General features: G+C 38.2%; 1 protein-coding gene across 16 annotated transcripts in view; it reads left to right on the top strand.

Moving 5' to 3' along the window:
- The window catches only part of LOC144308397 (uncharacterized), a 469,309-nt gene that overhangs the window by 285,089 nt on the left and 158,001 nt on the right, over positions 1-26,219 (top strand). Inside the window, exon 9 of one of the 16 annotated variants that reach the window (XR_013374858.1) lies at positions 14,135-14,756. The exons of the other annotated variants lie outside the window; for them this stretch is intronic. The gene's annotated coding sequence lies outside the window, so the exon portion shown is untranslated. Of the gene's footprint in view, positions 1-14,134; positions 14,757-26,219 lie in introns of those variants that run through there. 16 annotated transcript variants of the gene reach the window in all.

Genomic DNA, 26,219 nt, shown 5'->3' on the forward strand with positions numbered 1-26,219 from the left:
GTTACCATTCATCATTTTTTTTACTTCCACATCAAGGGTTCTTTGCTTTGTCTGTCTCTTAATACTCTCTAATTCTTTCATTATTAAAAACAAGATTTTGTCTGACATTTTCTTTTGATTAACATTAATCTCAGAACTCTCTTACTTAAAGAAAATTAAGATCACATTAAATAAATAGAGGAAACTGGAGAAAAGGGAACCACGTAATACACATAAATCAGCAAAATTCCATGTTTCTCCCATTCTCATACAGAACTCATTGAATATATACATATATAAATATACACACACGTGTGTATATATGTGTATGAAACATGTCTATATATGATTGGGTGAATATATGCATATGTGTCTTTATACTTGCATATGCTATACATACAATACTAAAACATTGATAAACATATATTCCTTATGTATTTGTGTATTATGCTTATGTATGCTACATATATATGTGAGATAGATAGATTGGTTGGTTGATTCAAGGTATCCAACACAATGAAATTTATATGTTAACCATGTTGGCATGTTGGACAACCTAGAATAAATGGGTTAATTCCCAGAAACCTACAACCTACTAATACTGAACCATGAAGAAATAGAAAATCAAAACAGACCAATTACTTGTAAGGAGATTGTATCAGTAATATAAATCACAAGAAAGTAAAGTTCAGGATGATACAGCCTCACTGATGAATTCTACCAACTTCTTAAAGAATTTAATACCAATTCTTCTCCTCCCATTCTGTAGGTTGTCTTTTAGTTTTGTTGTCTTTCTTTTGCTGTGCAGAAGCTTTTTATCTTGATGAAGTCCCAATAATTCATTTTTGCTTTTGTTTCCCTTGCCTTCATAGATGTATCTTGCAAGAAGTTGCTATGGCCAAGTTCAAAAAGGGTGTTGCCTGTGTTCTCCCCTAGGGTTTTGATGGATTCTTGTCTCACATTTAGATCTTTCATCCATTTTGAGTTTATCTTTGTGTATGGTGTAAGAGAATGGTCTAGTTTCACTCTTCTGCATGTGGCTGTCCAATTTTCCCAGCACCATTTATTGAAAGACTGTCCTTTTTCCGGTGGATAGTCTCTTCTGCTTTGTCGAATATTAGTTGACCATAGAGTTGAGGGCCCATTTCTGGATTCTCTCTTCTGTTCCATTGATCTATGTGTCTGTTTTTGTGCCAGTACCATACTGTCTTGATGATCACCAGCTTTGTAGTACAACCTGTAGTACAACCTGTGATGCTCCCAGCTCTGGTTTTCTTTTTCAATATTCCCCTGGTTATTCGGGGTCTTTTCTGATTCCACACAAATCTTAAGATGATTTGTTCCAACTGTCTGAAGAAAGTCCATGGTAGGGCAGCCCCGGTGGCGCAGCGGTTTGGCGCCGCCTGGGGTGTGATCCTGGAGACCCGGGATCGAGTCCCGCATCGGGCTCCCTGTGTGAAGCCTGCTTCTCCCTCTGCCTCTCTCTTTCTGTGTCTATGAATAAATGAATAAAATCTTTAAAAAAAAAAAGAAGGTCCATGGTATTTTGATAAGTATTGCATTAAATGTGTAAATTGTCCTGGTTAGCATTGACATTTTCACAAATGACATATCAGATAAAGGGCTAGTATCCAAGATCTAATAAGAACTTATTAAACTCAACACCAAAGATACAAATAATCCAATCATGAAATGGGCAAAAGACATGAATAGAAATTTCACCAAAGAAGACATACACATGGCCAACAAGCACATGAGAAAATGCTCTGCATCACTTGCCATCAGGGAAATACAAATCAAAACCCACAATGAGATACCACCTCACACCAGTGAGAATGGGGAAAATTAACAAGACAGGAAACAACAAATGTTGGAGAGGATGTGGAGAAAGGGGAACCCTCTTGTACTGTTGGGAATGTGAACTGGTACAGCCACTCTGGAAAACTGTGTGGAGCTTCCTCAAAGTGTTAAAAATAGAACTGCCCTATGACCCAGCAATTGCACTGCTGGGAATTTACCCCAAAGATACAGATGCAGTGAAACGGCAGGACACCTGCACCCCAGGGTTTATAGCAGCGATGTCCACAATAGCCAAACTGTGGAAGGAGCCTCGTGTCCATCGAAAGATGAATGGATAAAGAAGATGTGGTCTATGTATACAATGGAGTATTACTCAACCATTAGAAACAACAAATACCCACCATTTGCTTCAACGTGGATAGAACTGGAGGGTACTATGCTGAGTGAAGTAAGTCAATCGGAGAAGGACAAACATTATATGGTCTCATTCATTTGGGGAATATAAAAATTAGTGAAAGGGAATATAAGGGAAAGGAGAGAAAATGAGTGGGAAATATCAGTGAGTGTGAGAGAGCATGAGAGACTCCTAACTCTGGGAAATGAACAAGGGGTAGTGGAAGGGGAGGTGGGCGGGGGGACGGGGTGACTGGGTGATGGGCACTAAGGGGGGCACTTGACGGGATGAGCACCGGGTATTATGCTATATGTTGGCAAATTGAATTCCAATAAAAATATACAAAAAATTACCAATTCTTCTCAAACTTTTTTAAAAAATGTAAGAGAAGGGAACAATACAAACTCATTTTATAAGGCCAGCATTACTCTGATGCCAGAGACTGACAAGGATACTACCAGAAAAGGAAATTACAGGCCAATAACCCTGATGAACATAGATGCACAAATCCTCAACAAAATATTAGCAACCCAAATTCAACATTATATTTAAAGGATATTACACCATGATCAAGTGGGATTTATTCCAGGGATACAAGGTTGGCTCAACATAAACAAATCTGTAAATGTGAGGCATATCATTAGCAAAAGGAAGGATGAAAATCATCTAATTATTTCACTTGGTGTAGAAAAAGCATTTGACAAAATTCAACATCCTTTCATAATAAAAACTCCCAATAAAGTGGATATAGAAAGAATGTCCTTCAACAAAATAAAGGCAATATATGAAAAAGCAAGATCAGGAAGACAAGGATGCCTACTTTTGACACTTTTATTCAACCCAGTACTGGAAGTCCTAGCCAGAGTGATATGCAAGAAAAAGAAATTAAAGCATCCTAATTAGAAAGGAAAGAAGTGAAATTGTCTCTGTTTGCAGATCACACGATATTTTATGTAGAAAACCCTGAGGATTATACCAAAAACCTGTTAGAACTAATAAACAAATTCAGTAAAGTTGCGGGATACAGTCAATCCACAAAAATCGGTTGCATTTCTATACACTAATAAGAAACTGTTAGAAATTAAGAGAAATTAAGAAAATTCTATTTAAAATAGCACAATAAAGCATAAAATACTTAGAAGTAAATTTAACCAAGGAGTTGAAAGATCTGTACACTGAAAACTACAAAATAATGATGAAAGAAATTAAAGATGACACAAATAAATGGAAAGATGTTCCGTACTCAGGTTTAAATAATTAATATTGTTAAAATGTCTATACTACCCAAAGCAATCTACAGATTCAGTGAAATTCCTATCAAATTCCAATGGCTTTTTTCACAGAAATAGAAAAAAAAGTCCTAAAATTCATATGGAATCAGTAAAGCCTCCAAGGAACCAGAACAATCTTGAGAAAGAATGAAGCTAGAGGAGGCATCACACTTCCTGATTTCAATATATATTACATAGCTTGAGTAATCAAAATAATATGTCATTGGAATAGAAACAGGCACAGAGATAAATAGAGCAGAATAGTGCCATGCATATATTGTTAATTAATTTTTGACAAAGGAGCTAAGAATATACAGTGGATAAAGTATAGTCTCTTTAACAAATGATATTAGGAAAACTGAACAGCTATATACAAAAGAACAAAACTGGGCCTCTATCTTACACTATACACAGAAATCAACTTAAAGTGAATTAAAGACCTGAATGTAAGACTCAAAACCATAAACCTTCTAGAGGAAAATGGAGGGAATAAGCTCCTTGATACTGGTCTTGTCGATGACTTTTTTCTTTGATGTTGCACTAAAAGCAAAGATAACAAGAGCAAAAAATAAATAAACGGGACTATATCAAGGTTAAAAGCTTCTGCACAGCAAAGGAAACCAACTATCAACAAAATGAAAAGGCAATGAATGGAATGGGACAAAATATATGTAAACCACATATCTGAAAAAGTGTTAATATCCAAAATACACACGGAACCCCTACAACTCAATAGCAAAAGAACCCCACAAATAACCCAATGAAAAAATAGGCAAAGGATTTAAATAGATATTTTTCCAAAGAAGACATACAAATGGCCATCAGGTAAAGGAGCTCAACATCACTAATCATCAGGGAAATGCAAATCAAAATCACGGTAAGTTATCACTTCACACTTGTTAGAATGTCTATTATCAAAAAAATAAGAGATAACAAGTGTTTGCAAGGATGTGGAAAAAAGGGACCCTTGTACACTGTTGGTGGGAATATAAATTGGTGCAGCCACTCTGGAAAACAGTGTGGAGGATCCTCAAGAAATTAAAAATAGCACTACCAAAGGATCCAGCAATCCCACTTCTGGGTATATATCCCAAAGAAATAAATCATTATCATAAAGAAATACCTGTATTCATGTGTTCATAATAGCATTATTCACAATAGCCAAAGTAGTCAATATTCACAATAGGCAAAGCAGCCAAATTCACAATAGCCAATAGTAGCCTTATTCACAATAGCCATTGTGTGGAAGCAACTCAGTGATGGATGAATGGACAAAGACAATGTGCTATATACACAATGGAGTATTATTTAGCCTTAAAAAAAAAGGAAATCCTGTCATTTGCAATGACATTGTTGAACCTGGAGGGCATTATGCTAAGTGAAATAAGCCAGATAGAAAAAGATAAACATTGCATGATAACAGTTATATGTGGAATCTTAAAAAAAAAAAAAACAAAGTAAAATTCATAGAACAGAATAGAATGGTGTTTGTCAGGTAAAATTGCCAAGGGAGAGTGAGTAAAATATGTTGAGATTGATAAAAAGGTATAAACTTTCAATTATAAGATGAATATAGTCTGAAGATCTGGTATATACCATGGTGGCTATAGTTAATAATATTGTACTTTATAATTGAAATTTGCCAAGGTAGTAGAACTTGAGGATTCTCACCCCAAAAAGTGGGGGAATTTATAAGGTGATAGATGTCTTAAGTAATTTGATGGTGGGGGTCCTTTCACAATGTATACACGTATCAGATCTTCGCATTATACATATTATTTTTTCAACACATTGTACATTTTAAATATTACAACTTTGTGAGTTATAGTTCAATAAATTAAAAAAAATGAAATTGCAAAAAAAATAAACTGTTTTATGTTTCTCTAAGGGATTTTAGACCCTTCACTAAACATTACAAATATTTGTGTGAGTTTAAAACACTGGTCATATGCTAACTTGCCAGATGAAGACATTTGCTATATCAATGGATCATAGATTCTTCAACTATAAAACTCATGGTTTTGTTCATTCATTCAATCAATATTTATTGAGTACCTTCTTTATGCCTATCATTCTTCTAAGCAATAGAGGCACATTATAGTTATTATAAAAGATACGTTTTCTTTTTTTAAAAAGATTTTTTTAATTTATTCATGAGATATACAGAGATAGAGGCAGAGACATAGGCAGAAGGAGAAGAAGCAGGCTCCCTGCGAGGACCCCGATGCGGGACTTCATCCCAGGACCCCAGGATCACGACCTGATCCGAAGGCAGATGCTCAGCCACTGAACCACCCATGTGCCCCAAAAAATAACCTTCCTAATATACTGTGATCTTCTTCTTATATTCATTCATATCACCTATGTAATTAAAAGACAAGCTATCCTGTGAAAGTTTTTGTCAGAATGCATGAGCCGTCCCTAACTGTAGGAAGGACGCTTGAAGGTAAAGATTGGGAAAAGCTTCAAAACTGATTCTTGAAGTGAGTCAAGGCCATATTTGCTAGATTTAGAAGAGAGAAAAGGTGAAGGCATTTTATTCCTGATGTGTGACTATGACTCTGTGCCGCATGTGTGTTGAGGCAGGAAGGGTAAATTGTGGGTACCCAGGCACCATTTTGGTAGATTGCCACATGGTGAACTCAATCAAGAAAATGATCAGATGGAAGGCAATTGAGACAGAATGAACCAGGGAAGGCATCCAGAAGCCGAAGTCCAGCTGAGAAGGAGAAATGGTCCTCCAATAACAATTGCACCACCCAGTTCTCAAAGACTCCCGAGTTTGCCAAGATTGGGAGTTAAAGTTCTCCACAGATATCCTTCCTTCAGGTTGTCAGGACTCCGTTGCTTTTGTCCATCCTTAAAGTCGTAGATTATCTGTGAGTTGCACTGCCAGTTAATATAAAGTCAGGAAACACAAAAGACTCACTTTGCCTGAGGAGCTAAGAAATAAACAGATTTTGTTTTGTGTTTTAGAGCAAAATAAAATGGTTTAAACTCAGTCGTTTGAAGTCATTTTGTGTTTAAAGGGAATGAGAGATGAATGTGGGAGGAGAAAATGACTCTCCCGGTCCCAGAGAAATCTTATAGGAAAACAATGTTCTGTAGGCATCCAGCTGATATGGGGAATTGCTGTGAAGCCTAGTAAAACACTGGGCCTCTCCTAGCTCAAGATCAGCCCCATTTCTGCAACCATGAAGAGATGATAGTGTCCATTCAGATACTTTCAAGAGTATCTGATTTTTTAAATTTAGGTTTCCAGTGTCACACTGATTATTATTTATCATCAACTTAACCTCAGTTCTCATGTGGGAAAGCTACAAAACTGCGTAGGTATGGGGTGGGGTGGGACCTGAACATTTGCATTTCTAACTTGTTCATAGGTTACTGGTCCAGCTCACCACTTGGTGAGCCTGGAGGCTCGCTCACATGGACAAAACAGGCCTCTTCTTTTAATTAAATGACCCAGTACCTATAGCTGCGACTTAGTCTGCTCAGGCTGTCGTAACAGAACACCATGTACTGGGTGGTTTAAACAACAGAAGTTTTTCTTAAAGTTTTGAAGGCTGGTAGTTCAAGGTCAGGGTGCCAACACGGTCAATTTCTAGTGAAAGTGCACTTTCTGGCTGGTGGACAGGCATGATGTCTCTGTGTGTTGACCTCTTTGTCCACTCACAAGGGAGAATTTGCAAGCTCTCTGATGTCTCTTCTTCTTTTTTTTTTCTGGTGTCTCTTCTTATAAGGATACTAGTTCTATTTTGAGGGCCCTGCTCTTATGGCTCCATCTAACCCAAATTACCTTCCAAAGACCCCAGCTTCAAATACCATGACTTTGGTGGGGGAGCATAGGGCTTCAACATATGAATCGAGGGGGGCACAATTCATTTCATAGTAGGATTACTTGATTCTTGTCAACTTTACCTGCAGATAAATTGACAGGGGTGTGGGACTTTGTGGCTGTTGTCTTGGTCTTTTTTTTTCTTTTAACTTGTACTTTTAAGTGATCTCTACCTCAGCATGGGGCTCAAAATCACAACCAGAAATCAAGAATTGCATGCTCCACTAACTGAGCCAGCCAGAAACCCTTGCCTTGGTCTTTATTTTTAAAAAATGGAGATTTCTAGAAGCTACTTATGCTTAGGGCTTAGTGTCAGGAACCACCTTAGTTTTCATTCTCTCACATCTGAACTCAGTTACAGTTACCAACTTGTTCCCAACCTTATTTTCAGGCTCTATTATCCTAATGAGTCAGAAGGAAAAAAGTGACCTGCTACATCCAGAACTGATTTGACATTCACAGTTAGACCTTAATATTATTTAGAAACTGGTCTGACGCTGAGCTGTTTTGTTCTTTTCTTGGACACAATCTTACAGAATACCAACCATGGACAAGATTACTCTGAGAGCATGATAAGATGAAAAAAAAACGAGGTCATTTTATAATTTTATCTAAACACAGAGAGAATCAGAGTTACTGTGCCTCCCACAAAACACCTAATCATAGTATTGTCCCCACTTTCTTTCAGAATCCAATTTAAAGTGAACCCTTGCTGGGGCACCTGGGTAGCTCAGTCGGTTATTCATCTGGCTCTTGATCTTGGCTCAGGTCTTGATCTCAGGGTCATGAGTTCAAGCCCCATGTCGGGCTTCACACAAGGTGTGGCACCTACTTAAAAAAAGAAAAGTGAACCTTGGTTCTTCAGTCCCTCCCTCCAATAACTCAACCCAAATTGTATAAGTTCTTTTTATCATCATCTTACTGAGATATCTTATGGTTCCCCAAGATCTGTGTTCTCTTTCACAACAAGGAGTAATAAAATCCAACTTGTTCAACTATAGATGTGTTCCTGTTGTGTGTTTGTCTGAAGGTCATTAACTTGAGGGTACGCTTGACTCTTGAACAACATGGGTTTGAACTGGACAGGTCCACTTATATGCAGAATTTTTTAACGGTACTGTGCATGTATTTTCTCTTTGTTATGATTTTCTTAATAATATTTGCTTTTCTCTTGCTTACTTTATTGTAAGAATACAGTATGTAATACATATAATGTACAAAATATATTAATTAACTATGTTATTGGGAAGACTTCCTGTCAACAGTAGGCTAGTATTACTAGTATTACTAGTTAAGTTTTGGGCGTGTCAAAAATTATACAGGGATTTTCTTTTTTTTTAAATATTTTTTAAGGGGTGCCTGGGTGGCTCAGTTGGTTAAGTGTCTGACTTCAGCTCAGGTCATGATCTCAGGATCCTGGGATGCAGCCCCACATAGGGCTCTCCCCCACAGAGAGTTTGCTTCTCCCCTGCCACCTCATGTGCTCACATGCATGCTCTGTCTCTCAAATAAATAATTTTTTTTAGGTTTATATATATATTTTTAGTAATCTCTACACCTAACATTGGGGCTCGAACTCATAACCCCAAGATCAAGAATCAAATGCTTTCCCGACTGAGCCAGACAGGTGCCCCCTATATAGGAATTTTCTTCTTTTTTTGTATACTTTTTTTATTGGAGTTTGATTTGCCAATACATAGTATAACACCCAGTGTATATAGGGATTTTCAAGTGTATGTGGGATCATCCCTCCTAACCCATCCCATTGTTCAAGGGTCAGCTGTATTTCTGGTCTCAGAAAGCAGGATAGAAGTCTTACCTCCAGTTGACAGCAGTTTATGTACTAAGAAGTGTTATTTTTCCAATCCTCTTCTGCAGATCCTCTCTCTACTGGCTGGATCACTGCTGGTGTGTTCAGGTTCTAAGCCCTGGCTCCATCTATACATCCTAATCTCTATTTCATGCACCATGCTGGCCCTGTGCTATCTTCTGCCAACACAGTAGAGTTCCTTGCCTGATACACATGCCCCAGAGCTGGTACTCAATAGGTAGGAACCTGGTCTAGTTCCTTGAAGTCTAGGCAATGTAGGTGCCCCATTGGGCTATTCACCATAGATAAGAGTTAAACTATTTTACTCACCAAAAGACTGCCTTTACCCCCATTCTATTCTCTGTGACACGTGCTGGAGTCACATCAAAAGACACAGAAATGTATTTGTTCAATTAGTCAAGCAAATTTGAATTAGGTGCCCAGGGTGGGTAGAGCACTGTGTAAGGTTTATTTAGAGCCCCAGCCGAAAAGATGAAACAATTTTTCTCTCTAAGAAGCTGTCTATTGGGAAAAATACACACAATCACATCAGGAAGCAAAATGAAATGCTATAATATAGGAAAAAGAAAAGTGCAGATAATTCCAGTATAATTTTAAGGAGAATTGGTCCAAATATTTCCTTATTTCATTGGAATTTTATACTCCCAAATAAATGTAAAATTATATTTAGTTCTGCTTGTTTCTCTGTTGCAATAAACAGAATATTATGGAAATGTGGGGTAAAATTGATTTTCATAATGTGTAAGAAGCTTCAAAATATGAGTGTGTGACTTCTCAGGATCTCCAATTTTATCTTAATAAATACTGTAACCTAGTGATTCTCTGAGACATACTGACTTCTCAATATTTTTCTTAATGTCTTAGAGTAGGACTGTAAAAGAACTTTGAATAAAAAAATTAAAACCCAAAATTAAGGTAACAACAGTTGGTTTCCAGATTTTATTTTTGCAAGCTAGGGTAGTGTGATATCATGATAAGAGAAGATTCTGGAGGTATATTATCTGGATTTGAATTCAGACTCCACTCTTTACTAGCAGTATGACCTTTAGAAATGATTTAGTTTACCTCTGCCTCATCTATAAATTAGGGATGATAATAAAACCTACTTCATAAGATTGGTGTAAAGATTAAATGAGCTAATTATATAATGTATTTAGACCACTGATTGACACCTAGAAAGCACTGTATACATTTGACTATAACTATTATTAAAAGTTTTAAATAATAGTACATGGTGGTTATCACCCACATTCTGTTACAGATAAAAGGAGGTTTAACACACATAAAATGAGATCTAACAATAAAGATGGGATCATTACACTTCCCTTTTAACTTAATTTTTCAATTCTCTGGGTCCTGATGAATGCCTTATCATGGACCAGCATTCAGGCACTTGAGAGACATTGACCTGTAAAAATAATGAAGTGTAAAAATAATGGAAAAATAAAAAGTCTAAATATTATATTTCTTTTTTTAATTTTTGTATATTTTTATTGGAGTTCTATTTGCCAACATATAGCATAATACCCAGTGCTCATCCCATCAAGTGCCCCCCTCAGTGCCCGTCACCCAGTCACCCCATCTCCCCGCCTACCTCCCTTTCCACTACCCCTTGTTTGTTTCCCAGAGTTAGGAGTCTCATGTTCTGTCACCCTCACTGATATTTCCCACTCATTAAATATTATATTTCAAAGGGGAAAACACAGAGAGATTGTCAAGCTCCTTATGAGTAGTAAAACCAAAAATAGAAACCATACTTCCTAGTTACCAGGCCAGTGCTGTTGGTATTAACTCTCTGTATTACCAATGCAGTACAAGTTGTGATCATCATTAGTTCAGTTACCAAAGACTTCTAGTTGTCCTGGGCATACTGTTGAAGCAAATTTCCCTGATCCTTTCAAGTTAGGTGGAGACATAAGATTTGCTCTGACCAATGAAATGTGAGCAGAAGGAATGTGTGTCGCTTCTGTGTAGAAGCTTTAAGAGCCAGTGCATGACTATACTCTGGTTTTGCCTCAGCAAGTGTGCAGGCATAGAGCTGGAGTCTCTCTCAGCCTGGATTACTGAGAACACCGATCAGAGTCCTCTGCTGACCTACAACGAACACTCAATGTGAATAAGAGCCTTTGTTGTTTTAAGCCATTGAGATTTGAGAGCTGTTTGTTACTGGGGCATAGCATAGCTACTCCTCTTTGATATACATGTGGTTGTTTATAGCTGCATATATGCCCTCTCCCCTGTGACACACACACACACACACACACACACACACACACACCAGAAGGAAGTTGACTTTCACCTGAAATGCTATATACTCCAAATGAAATAGCATTATCTATGTGGCACATCCTTCCTTCACGTTTCTATTCCCCTTGCATAACAACATTACAGGCAGCTCTAATTCTTCAAGCACAGAATTTACTTGCAAGTGACGATCGTCTTGGAATAATTCCCAATATATTAACTACTAACAAATGTATTCTTTGTATATGGATAGCTCCCTTGGTGCTCCCAAAGCTCAGGAGAGAGGAAAATGCAAAGATAGTGTGCTGAAGAACAGCCTCTTCTTCCACTTAGAAACTGATCTTGGAAAAGCCAGGCTCTGTATAACTTGCTAGAGTTAAACTAGAGGTAGATGTTCTGGCCTTGATGATGCTGAGATTGAAGTCATATGGTCACTGCATCCACATCACACTCATCTGCACACAGTGCTGCTCATTCACATTTACAGTGAGAGGTTATACACATATAGACAGAGGATTCTATGTTTTCTCCAGCAGAACCTCAGTCCCCCATCCCTTAATTGTATTCTGAATAATTTTATTCTATTTATTTTGAGTTGGTCAGGGAAGTGAGTGGAGATCCTTATTGCTTCTGTGAGTATCATATATTATAGTGGTTTTCAACCCTCATTGTACATTGGAATCACCTTGTAAGTTTTAAAACTATAGATGCATAGGCCCCACCCTCAGATTGTCTGGTTTAATTGGTCTGATGTGTGTGAGGGACCTGAAAATTTTGTTAAATCCCTTTAGAGATTTTATGTATAGATGGCTTCGAGAAGATTGTGTGGGTTTCCCCAGAGACAGACCAATGGAGATGTGCATGCTGACAGTTTGTTGAGGAATACTCTGGAGCTCAGCATTAGTTAGACAATTAAGAAGCAGATTTGCCAATGGCAAGATATCATTTTTTTTATGGCTGAGCAATATTCCTATAGAATTATTGAATTACTATATTATATACCTGAAACTACCATAGTACTGTATGTCAGTTATACTGGAAGTTAATTAATTAGCCAATGAATTAATTACTTACTTAAAGAATCATATTTGACAGGGGAAGAGGTTGAACCATGATACAGTCACAACAAAGGCCTCAACTGATGCCACAGGAAGCTCCAGAGCTGGGACAGCCCTTTAGAGTTGTCCTGAATGGAACAACAGGGCTGCACTTCACTTGTTTTGCAATAACTAGTCATCGGATTTGGTTATTCCTCTGAAAATGGGGCATGATGTTGGGCAATGAACAAGACAGACAAGGTCTGTGCCATCCTGGATATTACTCCATATTTGGGGAAGTCAGAAATAAGTGTATAAATATAGAACAATATAACTAATGAGAAGGACCAGTGCTATTAATGAAAAAATTTTAAAGGATGGTTGTGACTGAGAGAGGCAGCATGATGTCATGGTCAAGAACATGGACTCTGCAGACTGGTTGAAGTCCAGTCCTGGCACCACCTTTGCTTGCTAAAACCAGAGACAAAGCCTTTGTGACTCATCTTATAGTTTCCTCATCTATAAAATCATAATCACAGTAACTAATTTACGAAGTTGTTATAAAGAGTAAATTAGGTAACTTGGGTTGTTTTTTTTGTTTGTTTGTTTGTTTGTTTGTTTTTGGTGATTTGAGAGTGCTTGGCACATAGTTCTAAGAAAGCGTTAGCAGTTAGGATTATTGTTATAGGGCAGAAAGCAGGGTGGTCAGGGAAGACCTTGTTGAGAAGGTGACATCAATCACCTCATTATTCAAACTGAATGATGAGATAGAGACCACTCTGACAATGTCACAGAAAGTCATGATAACAGACAAATAGAAAAGTAAGTAAGAGGCCCTGAGAGGGGAAAGATGTTTGCTTGTTACAGAAACAGAAATAAGACCAGTGTGTTCAGAGTGTGTGAGAGAGGGACGTTTGAAGGCTGAAAGGTAGGTGTGACATAATAAGATATCTGTATTTGGCTTTTGTCCTCAGTTTCTGAACAGAGTTCAACAACCTTAGAATTTCCTGAGGTGTAATTCACACATCTTCTGTTAGTCCCCAAATATCCTTTCAACCATACTTGAGTTTACACTAATGAGGTTACCCTTGGTGGGCCTCTAGAGAGCTTCAGAATGGGCCTGGTTGCCATGTGATTAGCGTGTCTCAACTTTCAGGCACACCCCTGGACCTCTGAGGAGGGGAGAGGGACTGGGGATGGAGTTAGTTACCAAAGTGCAATGATTTAATCAATCATGCCTATGAAATGAAGGCTCCATAAAACCCCTAAGTGATAGAGTTTGGAGAGCTTCAGAGTTGGTGAACACATCCATGTGCTGGGAGGATAGTGCATCCCAACTCCATGGGAACAGATGTTCCTGTGCTCAGAACACTTCTGGATCTCACCCTATGTACTTCTTCCTCTAGATGTTGAAGCATATCCTTGATCATAATTCACTTGTGTCCTTTAAAATAAACTGGTGATGTTTTTTAAAGATTTAATGATTTGTTTTAGGAAGAGAGAGAGAGCACAGCGGGGAGGAACAGAGGGAGAGAGACTCTTAGGCAGACTCCACACTGAGTGCAGAGCCCGACACAAGGCTCAATCTCATGACCCTGAGATCACGATCTGAGCCATAACCGAGAGTTGGATACTTAACTGACTGCAACCTCAGGCACCCCAATAAGCTGGTGATATATTTTTTTTAAGAATTTCTTTTTTTTTAGTCTTTTTATTTATTTATTTATTTATGATACAGAGAGAGAGAGAGAGGCAGAGACATAGGCAGAGGGAGAAGCAGCCTCCATGCACCGGGAGCCCGACGTGGGATTTGATCCTGGGTCTCCAGGATCTCGCCCTGGGCCAAAGGCAGGCACTAAACCGCTGCGCCACCCAGGGATCCCAAGCTGGTGATATTAAACAAAGCATCTTCCTGAGTCCTGTGAGTCATTCTAGCAAATGATCAAACCTGCAGGGGGTTGTAGCAACCCTGTCTTTAGAGCCAAGTCAGATAGAACTGTGTTTATCCTGGGAACACAATACTGGTGACTGGACACAAAAGTGAGGGTTGGCTTGTGGAGCTGTGCCCTTAAAACTATGGAGTGTGACACTAATTCTGGGTAGTTAGCATCAGAATTGAATTGAAGTGAAGGATACACAGTTTGTGTGTCCAATCTCCACAATTGGAGAACTGGTTGTTGATGTGGAAAACCTCCACACATTTGGTGTCAGAAGTGTGAGGAAAAACAGCTCAGTAAGCATTGACCAGATCAGACTGGGCAGCAATAAAGATTTATTATTCACTTTTGTGACTATATCACCACCAATCCCCTGTCCCTTTTGGAAAGGGCCTGTTGTGGATGCTGGGATGTACTGCCTAAATGCCCTCTTCAGGACTGAAGTACGTATTCTCCCAGCAGTTGGGAGTACAACTAGCAGAGAATTCTCAGCGGTCAGCCCTCTTCCCCAGACTTGTCATTGGTATAAGCTAGATGCCTCATCCAATATTATACCTTCCTTCTGGGGAAAGCCAGCATCCATTGGCTGGTTGGTTTCAGGGTATAAAAAGCCCAGCCTCTTGCCCCAATTGGGGACAACTTGATAGGGCCATTTCAGCTTCAAAGTTCCCCATTAATTTGTCTCAGGCCCTTCTTGTCACTTTATCACAGCCTAACGTTGCCTGTTGTCCAATCTTGCTTCCTTCTTATCTTTTACAGGTGGTGAATCCCAAGATTAGTCTAATAAAGTTACGGATGCTTATCTTCATCTCAGAGCCACCTTTTTTGAAACCCCCACTTTCAATACCATGTCTTACACATCTTCTTACATTCAGTGCTGTGCACAAATCCCAGAGCATCAACAAATATTTGTTATGTTAATAGATGCACAATGGCAAAGGGTAGCAGTGAATATCAGGGTGGGTTGGAGGTGGGCTGAGTGATGCAAAGAAGGAGATAATGGAAAGTCACAGAAAGGAAGCCCAGGGTCTCCTGGGTGGCTCAGTCTGTTGAGTGTCTGCCTTCGGCTCAGATTGTGATCTCGAGGTCCTGGGATTGAGCCTCTCATGGGGGTTCCTGCTTAATGAGGAGACTGCTTCTCCTTCTCACTATCCCTCCGTGCTCTTTCTCTCTAAAATAAATAAATAAAATCTTTAAGAAAGATTAAAAAAATAAAAAGGAGGCACAAACCCAAAAGAGGGAACAAACCTTCAAGGCTCCTTTCTGAGAGTTCAACACAGGATGTTAGAGAGCATTTAGTTGAGCTACCAGTGCAGCAGAGAGCTTTGATGGATGAATACTTGCGTGACCACCAAAATCTCATTTACTTTTGCGGACTCTTTCAACTGCCTTACCCTAAGCCAACAGGCAGAATGTGGTTATTTTATTGGTTATGTGATCTTTTCCTCCTCAGTCTAACAAACCCCAAATCCTGAGATATGTAAGTAAGTTGGCCACCAGAGAAGTGGTAGTGAATTTCAACAAGCTTGAGGAGCACATGGTAATGCAGAGTTCTTCCTAGTGTGTGTCAAGTGCTAGAGAGGGGACGCCAAGTGACCACAAAAGCAATATCCATTCACCAAGGTGGTCAGTCAACTTACAGGCTTATCTGGTGAGACAGATGAGTCAGACAGACATGAAAGTGCTCTGGTCCCCATGCTTTGGCTAAAAGTGGAATGTGGGGGGGGGTGCTCTCTCACAGATACTGTCACTAGTGACAGCTCAAAGGGTAGCACCAGGCTGCTCACCACACTCTTGTGCCAGCTCTGGGTGACCTAAGAAAACAACATGCTATCATTACTATCATTAACTGTGACAGTCACAGTGGACCAAGCCAGATAATACCTGGGATTATACATATTTCCTGGAGTGAGATTCCACACAACTGAAGACTAGTTGGATGGGGGTGACCCTTAGTAAAACTTAAAAAAAAAAAACTGATGACTAGTTCTCTATTCACTCACCCTGGGGGCCTTCCCAGCCCTTCCACATTTCCTGCCCCTCAGGAATTGCTTTCAAGTACTTCTACTCTCTATTGTGATTTCCTGCTCTGGAAGTGGCGTGTATATGTGTGTGTGTGTGTGTTCACATACATGTGTGTTTATGTGTATTCAAATGTAATTACATAGTGGGGAGCCTGGCTGTCACATTTGGTGGAGCATGCGACTATTGATCTCAGGGTTCTAAGTTCGAACCCCATATTGGGTGGAGAGATTACTTAAAAATAAAATCTTCAATAATATATAACTACATAAAATGCATTAATCTTAAATGTACAGCTTAATGAAATTTTACATGTGTATACACCTCCTCATATTTAGAGAACATTAACAGCTTCCCAGAGAGCTCTCTTGTGTCCTTTCCCAGCTACTATCCTGCAAAGGTGACCACCATTTTGACTTCAATTATTGTTGATTATCTTGTCTGTTTTTGAAGTTTTTGTAAGTGGAATTATATAGCATGTGCTCTTTTATGACTAACTTCTTTTGTTTAATAATTTGACTGTGAGATCTGTGTATGACTTGTGGCCGAGGTTTCAGCTTTTCCATTGTTGTGAATAGTTATTGTATGTGTGTATATATCAATTTATTGCTCAGTTCTATTTGATTGATATTTGGGTTTTCTCATGTTTATGTTTACCTGTTACAAATAACCCTGCATTGAACATTCCTGAACATGTGTTTGGTGAACATAAGCACTCATTTCTCTTGGGTATATACTCAGTTATAGAATTGTTCACGTAAAAGTTATAGGATGTTTTTAGCTTTACTAGAAACTACCAAACAGTTTCAAACTGGTTGTATGATTTTGCACTCCCATTATGTATGAGATTTCTCGTCTCCATTCTCACAAAACTCAGTATTGCCAGTCCTTTTAAGTCTGAACATTTTAGTGGGGGCATCTGGGCAGTATTTTATGATCTAGACTTCTACCTCCCTTTGCAAGTTCAAATTTACTCATCCCATTTTTTAATTATACAGAACAAACCAATGGTTACCAGAGGGGAGGTCAGTGGGGGGGGATGGGTGAAATAGATGATGGAGATTAAGGAGCATACTTATCATGATAAGCATGGGTGTTATATGGAAGTGTTGAATTGCTATGTTGTATACCTGAAACTAATATTACACTGTATGTTAACTAACTGGAATTTAAATAAAAACTTAAACAACAACGACAAAACAAATATAATAAATTAGTAAAGAAGCAAGCAAGAAAGAAATAATAAGTGGTAATAAGTGTAATAAGTGGTGGTCAATGGATATCATTCAAACCTGATAAAATAAATAGTAGAAGCCTATGTAAAGCAAAATGGGGCTAACAGCAATATCAAAGGAAATAGTGTAATGAAAACCAGTGGAACGAAAAAAATACAAATTCATTAAATATTAAAAGAATTTTAAACATAATAAAAACAGACCACATAAAGAAACATGGTAAATATAGGATCATACCACAGGAAAAATAAAATTAGAGTTGAGATCATATCTATTAGTCATATCAATATACGTAAATGAGCTTAAACCACCTTTTATTTTTTTAAATTTATTTTTATTTAAAAACAAATTTTTTAAGATTTTATTTACTTATTCATCACACACACACACACACACACACACACACGGAGGCAGAGGCAGAGACACAGGCAGAGGGAGAAGCAGGCTCCATGCAAGGAGCCTGATGTGGGACTCGATCCCAGGTCTCCAGGATCACACCCTGGGCTGCAGGCGGCGCTAAACCGCTGCGCCACCGGGGCTGCCCTAAAAAAATTTTTTTAATTGGAGTTCAATTTGCCAACATATAGCATAACACCCAGTGCTCATCCCGCCAAGTGCCCCCCTCAGTGCCCATCACCCGGTCTCCCCAACCCCCTGCCCACCTCCTCTTCCACTACCCCTTGTTCATTTCCCAGAACTAGGTATCTCTCTTGTTTTGTCACCCTGATATTTTCACTCATTTTCTCTCCTTTCCCTTTCACTAATTTTTTATATTCCCCAAATGAACGAGACCATATCATTTTATCCTTTTCCGATTGACTTATTTTACTCAGCATAATACCCTCCAGGTCCATCCACGTCGACGCAAATGGTAGGTATTTGTCGTTTCTAATGGCTGAGGAATATTCCATTTAAACCACCTTTTAAAAGAAAAGAATTTTCCACTTGATTTTCAAAAATTATTTTGCTTGTGCTACATACACACATGTAATAAAACAAAGTGATTCACAAAGATTGAAACAGGAACAAGTATAGCAAAAATATACAAACAAACCAGTAAAAGAGGTGTTTCAATCCTCATACCAAAGTATGCAAGGGGAAATAGAAATACAATAATAATAGATAAATTTAACATACCAATCACACCCCAAGATGAATCACAGGGGCCAAAAAAAATCGATAAAGATGTGGAAGATCCTGAAAACATCATCAAGTTAGGTCATGTGGACTTACTTCAGATTTTTCACTCAAATGTTAGAGAATATGTCTTTTTCCACCACACGTGAAAATTCATAAAAATAAATATGTTATGTCACAAAAATCCCTCAATATGTTTCATATGGTAGAAAGAATATCACAAAATTTCCACAGTGCAATAAGAAAATCAGATAACAAATAGGCCCTTTCACTTGAGAGTTTTAAAACTCTATGAATCACCCTATTGTAAAATAAGAAATATAAATCAAACCTGTAGAATTTCTTAAATGTAATAATAATGAAAACATATATTAGAATATGTGGGAAACAAAGTAGTGATCAGTTCAAAGAATACATTGCCTTAAATCTGAGCAATAAAAATAAAAGAATGCATATAAATGAACTCAAATCTGTAATAGTAACAGCATCATAATTCAGAAGAAATCAGACTGAACGAATCAATAGAGGTAACAAGAGGTATGAATGAAACAAAAACCAGAAAAACAGCAGGAATAATAAATCCAAATGCGGCCCTGCAAAAGTCAACAAAATAGACAAACCACTAACCTAATTAAGAACAAAGGGGAAAAATCACAAATATGCAAAATAAAAATTGACAGAGGAAGTAAACATTGAGGTAGAAGGATTTTTTTTAACCATGAGGCTGCTTTCTCTGCTGCTGCCAAAGCCTAGATGCTTCACCTTGAACAGCTACTATGTATGAGACTTGACTAAAGTAGCTACTGCTCTCAGGGCCCAAGTCACTTCTCACCTGGAGCTCAACTCTCCTGCTACTGTGTCGCTTGACATCTAGGTGCTTCTGCTAGGACTCTACCCTGGGAAGTGGATTAAGCATGGAAGCTGCTCACTACCAAATCAAAGTTTAGAACTAGTATATCTAAGTTGCATGGCTGTGCTCGAGCTGAAAGAACTTGTGAAGGTGAGTTGCCTGGGTTCTGTCTTGGAGAGATAAGATTCGAATTCTCCAGACATTTCAAAGGTGTCTAAAAAGTTCTGTGCAACCATGTAAAATATTAACTTTAAATGTTGTACTTCATGCCTGCCTCATGAGGAATTACAAAATCATTTGTATTCATAAATAATTAGAAACGATCTAAATACCCATCATTGGAGAGATGTTTAATTAAATTATGAAAAATTCTTACTTTGGTATGCTATGTAAAAATAAAAAGATTGAGAAAGTTCTGTGTGTGTCGTTAAGGAATGGTATCTAGTAAGACTTTATGTTAACAAGTTCTAGATACAGAAATATATGCACCTATATGTTTGTGAACCTTAATAGCATACTTCTATTCATGTTCATAAACATATACAAATATATGCATATGATTCTATATAAACACATAGAAAAAGGACTAAACAGATATATATCTAGCTGTTAAGTTTAATTACTTTTAGGTGGGAGAGACTGTTGAGTGTTAGAGGCACAATAAATGGAATAATCATTTTAATTCCCTTGACTCTCAGTGTACACATTTATTATCATAAGACTATATTTGTGTTTGGCTAGTGAATTTGTAAAACGTTCAATTCGTGGGGAGGAAAAAGATTTAGAATATAAATAAGTAGCCCATATGATTTACAAATTTGACTCCAAGGTTCCTTTTTTTTAAAAGATTTTATTCATTTATGTGAGAGAGAGAGAGAGTGAGAGAGAGCCCGTGTGAGAATACAAGCTGGGGGTCGGGGAGCAGCAGAGGGAGAGGGAGAAGCAGACTCCATGCTGAGCAGGAAGCCCAGTGTGGGGCTTGATCCCAGGACCTGGAGATCATAGCCTGAGCCATAGGTAGACACTTAACTGACTGAGCCACCCAGGTGCTCAGACTCCAAGGTTCTTAATGGCCAAAGTAAAAATGGCAGTGTGCTCAGTTACAGCAGTTCCCTTGTTCACAGAGGAGGAGAAATTTCAGCTACCCTGGCACATCAACATTTTACCTGGTATGAAAGTATTGTGGTATAATATGAAATAAATATTTGGTCTTTGTCCCTCTTTCCTGGCACAGGGCTTCTAAAACCTTTGAGATCTTCTGAGTGATCAGAGTGTCTTGTTTATGCTAATGAAGTGGTTTAGGGCCCCTAGACTGCTTCAGGGGCCTGGTCACCAGAAAGACCAAGCCATGGTTAGAGGGTCAGAACTTTCAGCCTCTCTTCCCTCCTCCAGGAGATTGGGTTCAATCACCAATGGCCAATGATTTAATCAATCATGCCTACCTAATAAAACTCTCATGAAAACCCTAAATGACAGGGTCTGGGGCATTCCCAGGTTGGTGAACACATTGATGTGCCCTGAAGGTAGTTCATCCCCCCAGGGAGAGCATGGAAGCTCTGCACCCCTTCTACCACAGTATCTTGTCCTATCCTCTGGCCATTCTGCATTGTATCCTTTATAATAAGCTGGTATTGGTAAGTAAAGTACATTCCTGAGTTTTGAGTCATTCTAGCATATTACTGAATCTGAATTTGGCTATCAAATTTATAGCCAGCCAGTCAGAAGTATGGGTGACCATTTGGGACTAGACATTGGTGACCAAAGTAGGGACTGAGCCCTTTACCTATATGGGGTCTGTGCTAACTCTGGAGAGTTGCTGTCGCAACTGGGTTGAATTGTCGAATATCCAGTTAGTTTTGGAGAATCAGAGAAATGGTAGTGGAAAAGACACCACGTATTTGATGTCAAGAGGAAACAAACTTTTAATTATGGACAAGTTTTTCATACATGTTTCTAAGTAGGAGTATTGAGCAATGTACATGACAATTTTCTGCAGATCACTTCTGTCTTAGATGCAGTAGAGGAAAAGGTCCAGCTTGAGAGCAATGATGCAAGCATCACAGTTCCTCCACTTAGTACCTTCCTCTTGCTAAATAGCATCAGTGGCTATCCGGGAAAGGAGAAACAGAGGAAGGACAGTCACAGGCATACTGTCAACTTGGATCGAGTTCTCACCACAGGTACTGACATAAATGGAACTTCATTGGTAAGGATAAAACACTGGTCAGATCATCTCCAGCAACTTCTTACAACATTGATGCTTTATTACTAAGACCAGGGCTCATTTAGCAACCACCAGCTTCTTTATGGTCAGGTTTAATGATTAAAATCATACCTCCTCTCATTGCTTTTACAAAGCCCTCTCCAGATGGAGTTCATGCCCCTGAGACAAACTCAGCCAATGAAGGATAGGACCTGTGAAAAAAAATGCTCCATCCTCTTCCCACTCCCCAATCCCATCCTTGGGAGGTCTGTTCCCCATGGGTTTTCAGAGATTCCCAGCAAGATTAAGGTGCAGTTGCCCGAGGTGGTAACCTGCTTAAGATCACACACTTTCTTGGCTTTCCTCTCTTCTTTTGTTACTTCCTCAGTACTCAGATAAAGTATGTGTACTCACATCCTCATCTCGGAGTCTGCCTTTAGAGGGGGTCAAAGTTAGACAAAGCATATTTAGGACATAGGCTGGTTTCCGCCTTCTTATTTGAAATAAAATAAGATAAAAGAACTTATGCCAAGTTCGTAGGCAGAAACCAGGAGCCCTCTAAGAGTTGAGAGATTTCTTTAAAAAGATTTCTTTAAAAGCTTATAAATCAATATTCGGTGCTGTAAAGAATACACAAAAATCACATTCCTAGGAACCACTGTTAGAGCCTGACCATGAAAGATTAGTTTTCCCTGTTAACATTTCTCAAATCCAAGTTAAAGATTGAATCCTTTGGAGATCTTTTTATTGAATGAATAAAGAGTCTGTCTCCATCATTTCCTTCAATCAATCTTTCTTCTGGAAGATGTGATAATCTTAAAAAAGCAAAAAGCAAAGCAGAGTGATTTATTTAAACATGCCTACCAGGTGATCACTGCCTTAGTTGTCTTTTCAGACATGGTAGCAGCTCAGAGGGTTTTCTGTGCTCTAAGCCTGAAATCAGTTCTGGAGAATAAAGAGAAATTTGCTTTCCCGGGTTATGAGATCTTGAGTACTATGTGCGTACATGGCCACTCTTCTAAATTTGAGAAACTTCTGAGAAAAATATTTTCTGTTATTATAAAATCTGTGCTTACTGAGGTAAGGGAAGTTCAGAGAAGCAAATCAAATGAAAACTAATGTCCAATATTTGCACATGTTTTGTAGTAAATGTGATAAAATTATGAAAGCTATCTGCCCCTTCTTCTGTGAATCTCCAATATACAGAGCTGATATTGGGTGGGTTTTTTTTTTTAAGATTGATTTTATTTATTTATTTATTTATTTATTTATTTATTTATTTATTTATGAGAGAGAGAGAGAGGGAGGGAGGGAGAGGGGGAGAGAGAGAGAGAGAGCGCACGCACAAACTGGGAGGAGGAGCAAAGGGAGAGGGACAAACAGACTCCTTGCTGAGCATGGAGCGTGATGCAGGGCTCAATGTGGGGCTCCATGTCACAACCCTGAGATCATGACCTGAGCCCAAACCAAGAGTCAGATCCTTAACTGACTGAGCCATCCAGATGCCCCTGATACTTCTAAATGAGGAACTTATCTCCAACGGTCAGAAACACTTCATTTCACATAGGGCTATAAGGATTTAAATGATGACTGATTTGTTTTCATCTCTTAAATTGCTTTACATTTTGACAATGTCTTTCATATCGAATGCTTTCCAATATGCCCTATTCAATGCACAAGTTAGGTGTTGCTGTTTATGGACCAGAGTATCTGTTTTGAAGTAAATGCCAAGTTTGATCAAGATCTATTGCAATTGGTTTCTCATAGCCATTTTCTAGTTCTTTCTGGGAAGTTAAGATTGCATTCAGAAATCATGCAAACCATATTTCAAAGACCCTTATCATTTCCTGGTGCTGGCCCTCCCCTAAAACCAACCAGTATCCTGAAGCTACTATGATCTTGGGGTAATCAAAGCATATAAAAATGCTTTCTTCTATCAGAATCTTCAATGCGTTAAAGACTGGAAATTTGGATATTGGTATTAGATTTGGATCTGATAATGGTTCACTGTCTTATTAGAGATATAATTTCTTATTTGCTCTGTATCTCTTGTCACAGCCATAAAAGGGGGATAAAATGTATTTCCCTCTTCAGTTATATAAAGTCATCCTTATCAGCCATCAAAAGCATTTATTAAGTATTGATTTATGAATGGAGCCATGCTTGGCAGGCACAGGCAGATCATAACTTTCTCCGGAATATGGTTAATTTCCTTCAATGCACCACCATGATAGATGGAATATATTTATGACACACAGGTAATTGAATAATAAACGTGTGAATGAATAAGCATAATGTTCAGGTGTTTGCATTATGTAGAAGTAAAGTGTTACTGAATTTATATGGGAACTAGTGAGTGGAGAGTCGAGGTATATTTTATGTTGAGCACGATAATGGGAAACTTGTTTACTCAAGCAATTAATCCTTGAGGGCTTTATTGAGTATTGGGGGTTTTAAAAATAGTGATGACAGGCGGAACTGGTATGATGAGATAAAATGGCACTGCAAGTGACCGTGAACCCCCGCGACTTCCTGAGCTCAATAAAGCGTTCCTTAGGGTCCAATGTGTGGCAGGTAAACACAGAATAAGGCAAACTATTCCAGAGATTCTCTTATTTCAAGGTTGAAATGGTGAGTGAAATAAGGCAATTGGAGAAGACTGAGAAGAAAGAGAATCTTTAATTCTGATGTGGTTTTCAACAAATGTTCTGCTCTTGGTAATACTCCTAAATCCTTGACTATTCCTGCTGTGCAGATTTATTTCAAAATGAATATATAACATCAAACCTCCTATAACAAGCAAATGGCTTGGAAATAAGGAGGAAACAATGACACTAGTGTTTTAATTAAATTAACCTAAATTGTAGGTAAAAAAAAAAAAATCTCATTTTGTTTATGGATTCAAACTCTTTAGGAAAAAGCTGTTTTTTTTTCAGCTGCCTTAAAATATGACTTTAAGTCACTACTTGTGACAATAAGATTTTTCTAATAGTAAAGCTTCTCTAGTTACAAACCTTCTGTGAAATTCAACGGGCATAAAATTTCATTTAAGGAAGGCAAACTGCTTATGTGAGAGGAAAACTAAGGAGCAGTGAATGCAAGTGTACAATTTTCAGATAAGAAGAAAAAGTCATGAGAAATGGGACTTGTGCTGTGTGAAAAGAGAATCATATGATTTTGTTTGCATATCTTGTGTAAAGAAAGGTACCAGAAGTTTGAAAAGGAAATGGAAACCTCATCTCTAATTTCCCTGTTCTCAAACAGCCTGGGCAGACAGAAGAGACTTGAGATCAAGACACAGTATATACCTAACAAGTCACTGAATCTTAAATCTTTTAATAACTACCTTGAGCCATCTAAAGAATTAAGATTGCTGGAAAAGTCTATGGATTATCAAAAGTTTCCTATAGATTCCTTTTTGCTCCCCACTATCCTTTTGGCATACATTGGTCATGGATTCATGTATCCACCACCCCATCAGGGTAGGGTATAGAACAGTTCTATTATCCCCCCCAAAAAATGACCTCATGTTACCTTTTTATAGTCATACCCTTCTGTCCTTCCCAAATTCTGGCATCCGCTGATTTTTTTTTGTCTTTCCAGAATGTCTTACAATTGAAATCATGCAGTAGTAAGCTTTACAGACTTGCTTCGTTCGCTTAACATAATGCCTTTGAGATTCATTAATGTTGTTCCATTTATCAAGACTTTGTTTCTTTGCATTGGTGAATAGTATTCCATCGAATGGGTGTACGCGTTTGTTTAAACCATTCACCATTCGAAGAACACATGGGCTGTTTACAGTTTGGGGCAATTACAAATAGAGCTGTCACAGACATTCATATACTGGTTTGGCATAAAGGTAAGTTTTCATTTCTCTAGGGTAAATATGAAGGAGTAAGAGAGGTGAGTTGCATAATAAGTATGTGTTTAACTTTATAAGAAACTGCTAAACCATTTTCCAGAGTGACTGTACAATTATGTATTCCTAGTAGCAACGTACGAGGGTTCTAGTTGCTCCACACCTTCGCCAGCACCGATACTATTGCCAGCAACTGATACCCGTAGTTTTTAAGCCATTGTAATAGGTATGTAATGGTATCTCCTCATGGATTTAGTTGACATTTCCCTAATGGTTAAAGATGTTAAGTATCTTTACATGCATTTGCCATCCTTATTCCTTCTTTGGTGAAGTGTATGTTCCAGTAGTTGGCAAAAATTTTTTGGAATTTTTATTGAAATAATTGTAAATTCACATGCAGTTGTAACAAATAATGTGGAAAGATACTTTTCTCCTTTTGTGTTCCTCTAAAATTTTTTATAGTTTAACATTTAAGTCCATTGTCCATTTGATGCAATGATTTACTTAAAAGGGAAAGGTTCATTTTTTGTTTGTGGAGGGCAAATTTTTTTTGTAAATTTATTTTTTATGGTGTTCAAT

The sequence above is a fragment of the Canis aureus genome, chromosome X (genome assembly GCF_053574225.1).
Source record: "Canis aureus isolate CA01 chromosome X, VMU_Caureus_v.1.0, whole genome shotgun sequence".
Classification (NCBI taxonomy): domain Eukaryota; kingdom Metazoa; phylum Chordata; class Mammalia; order Carnivora; family Canidae; genus Canis; species Canis aureus.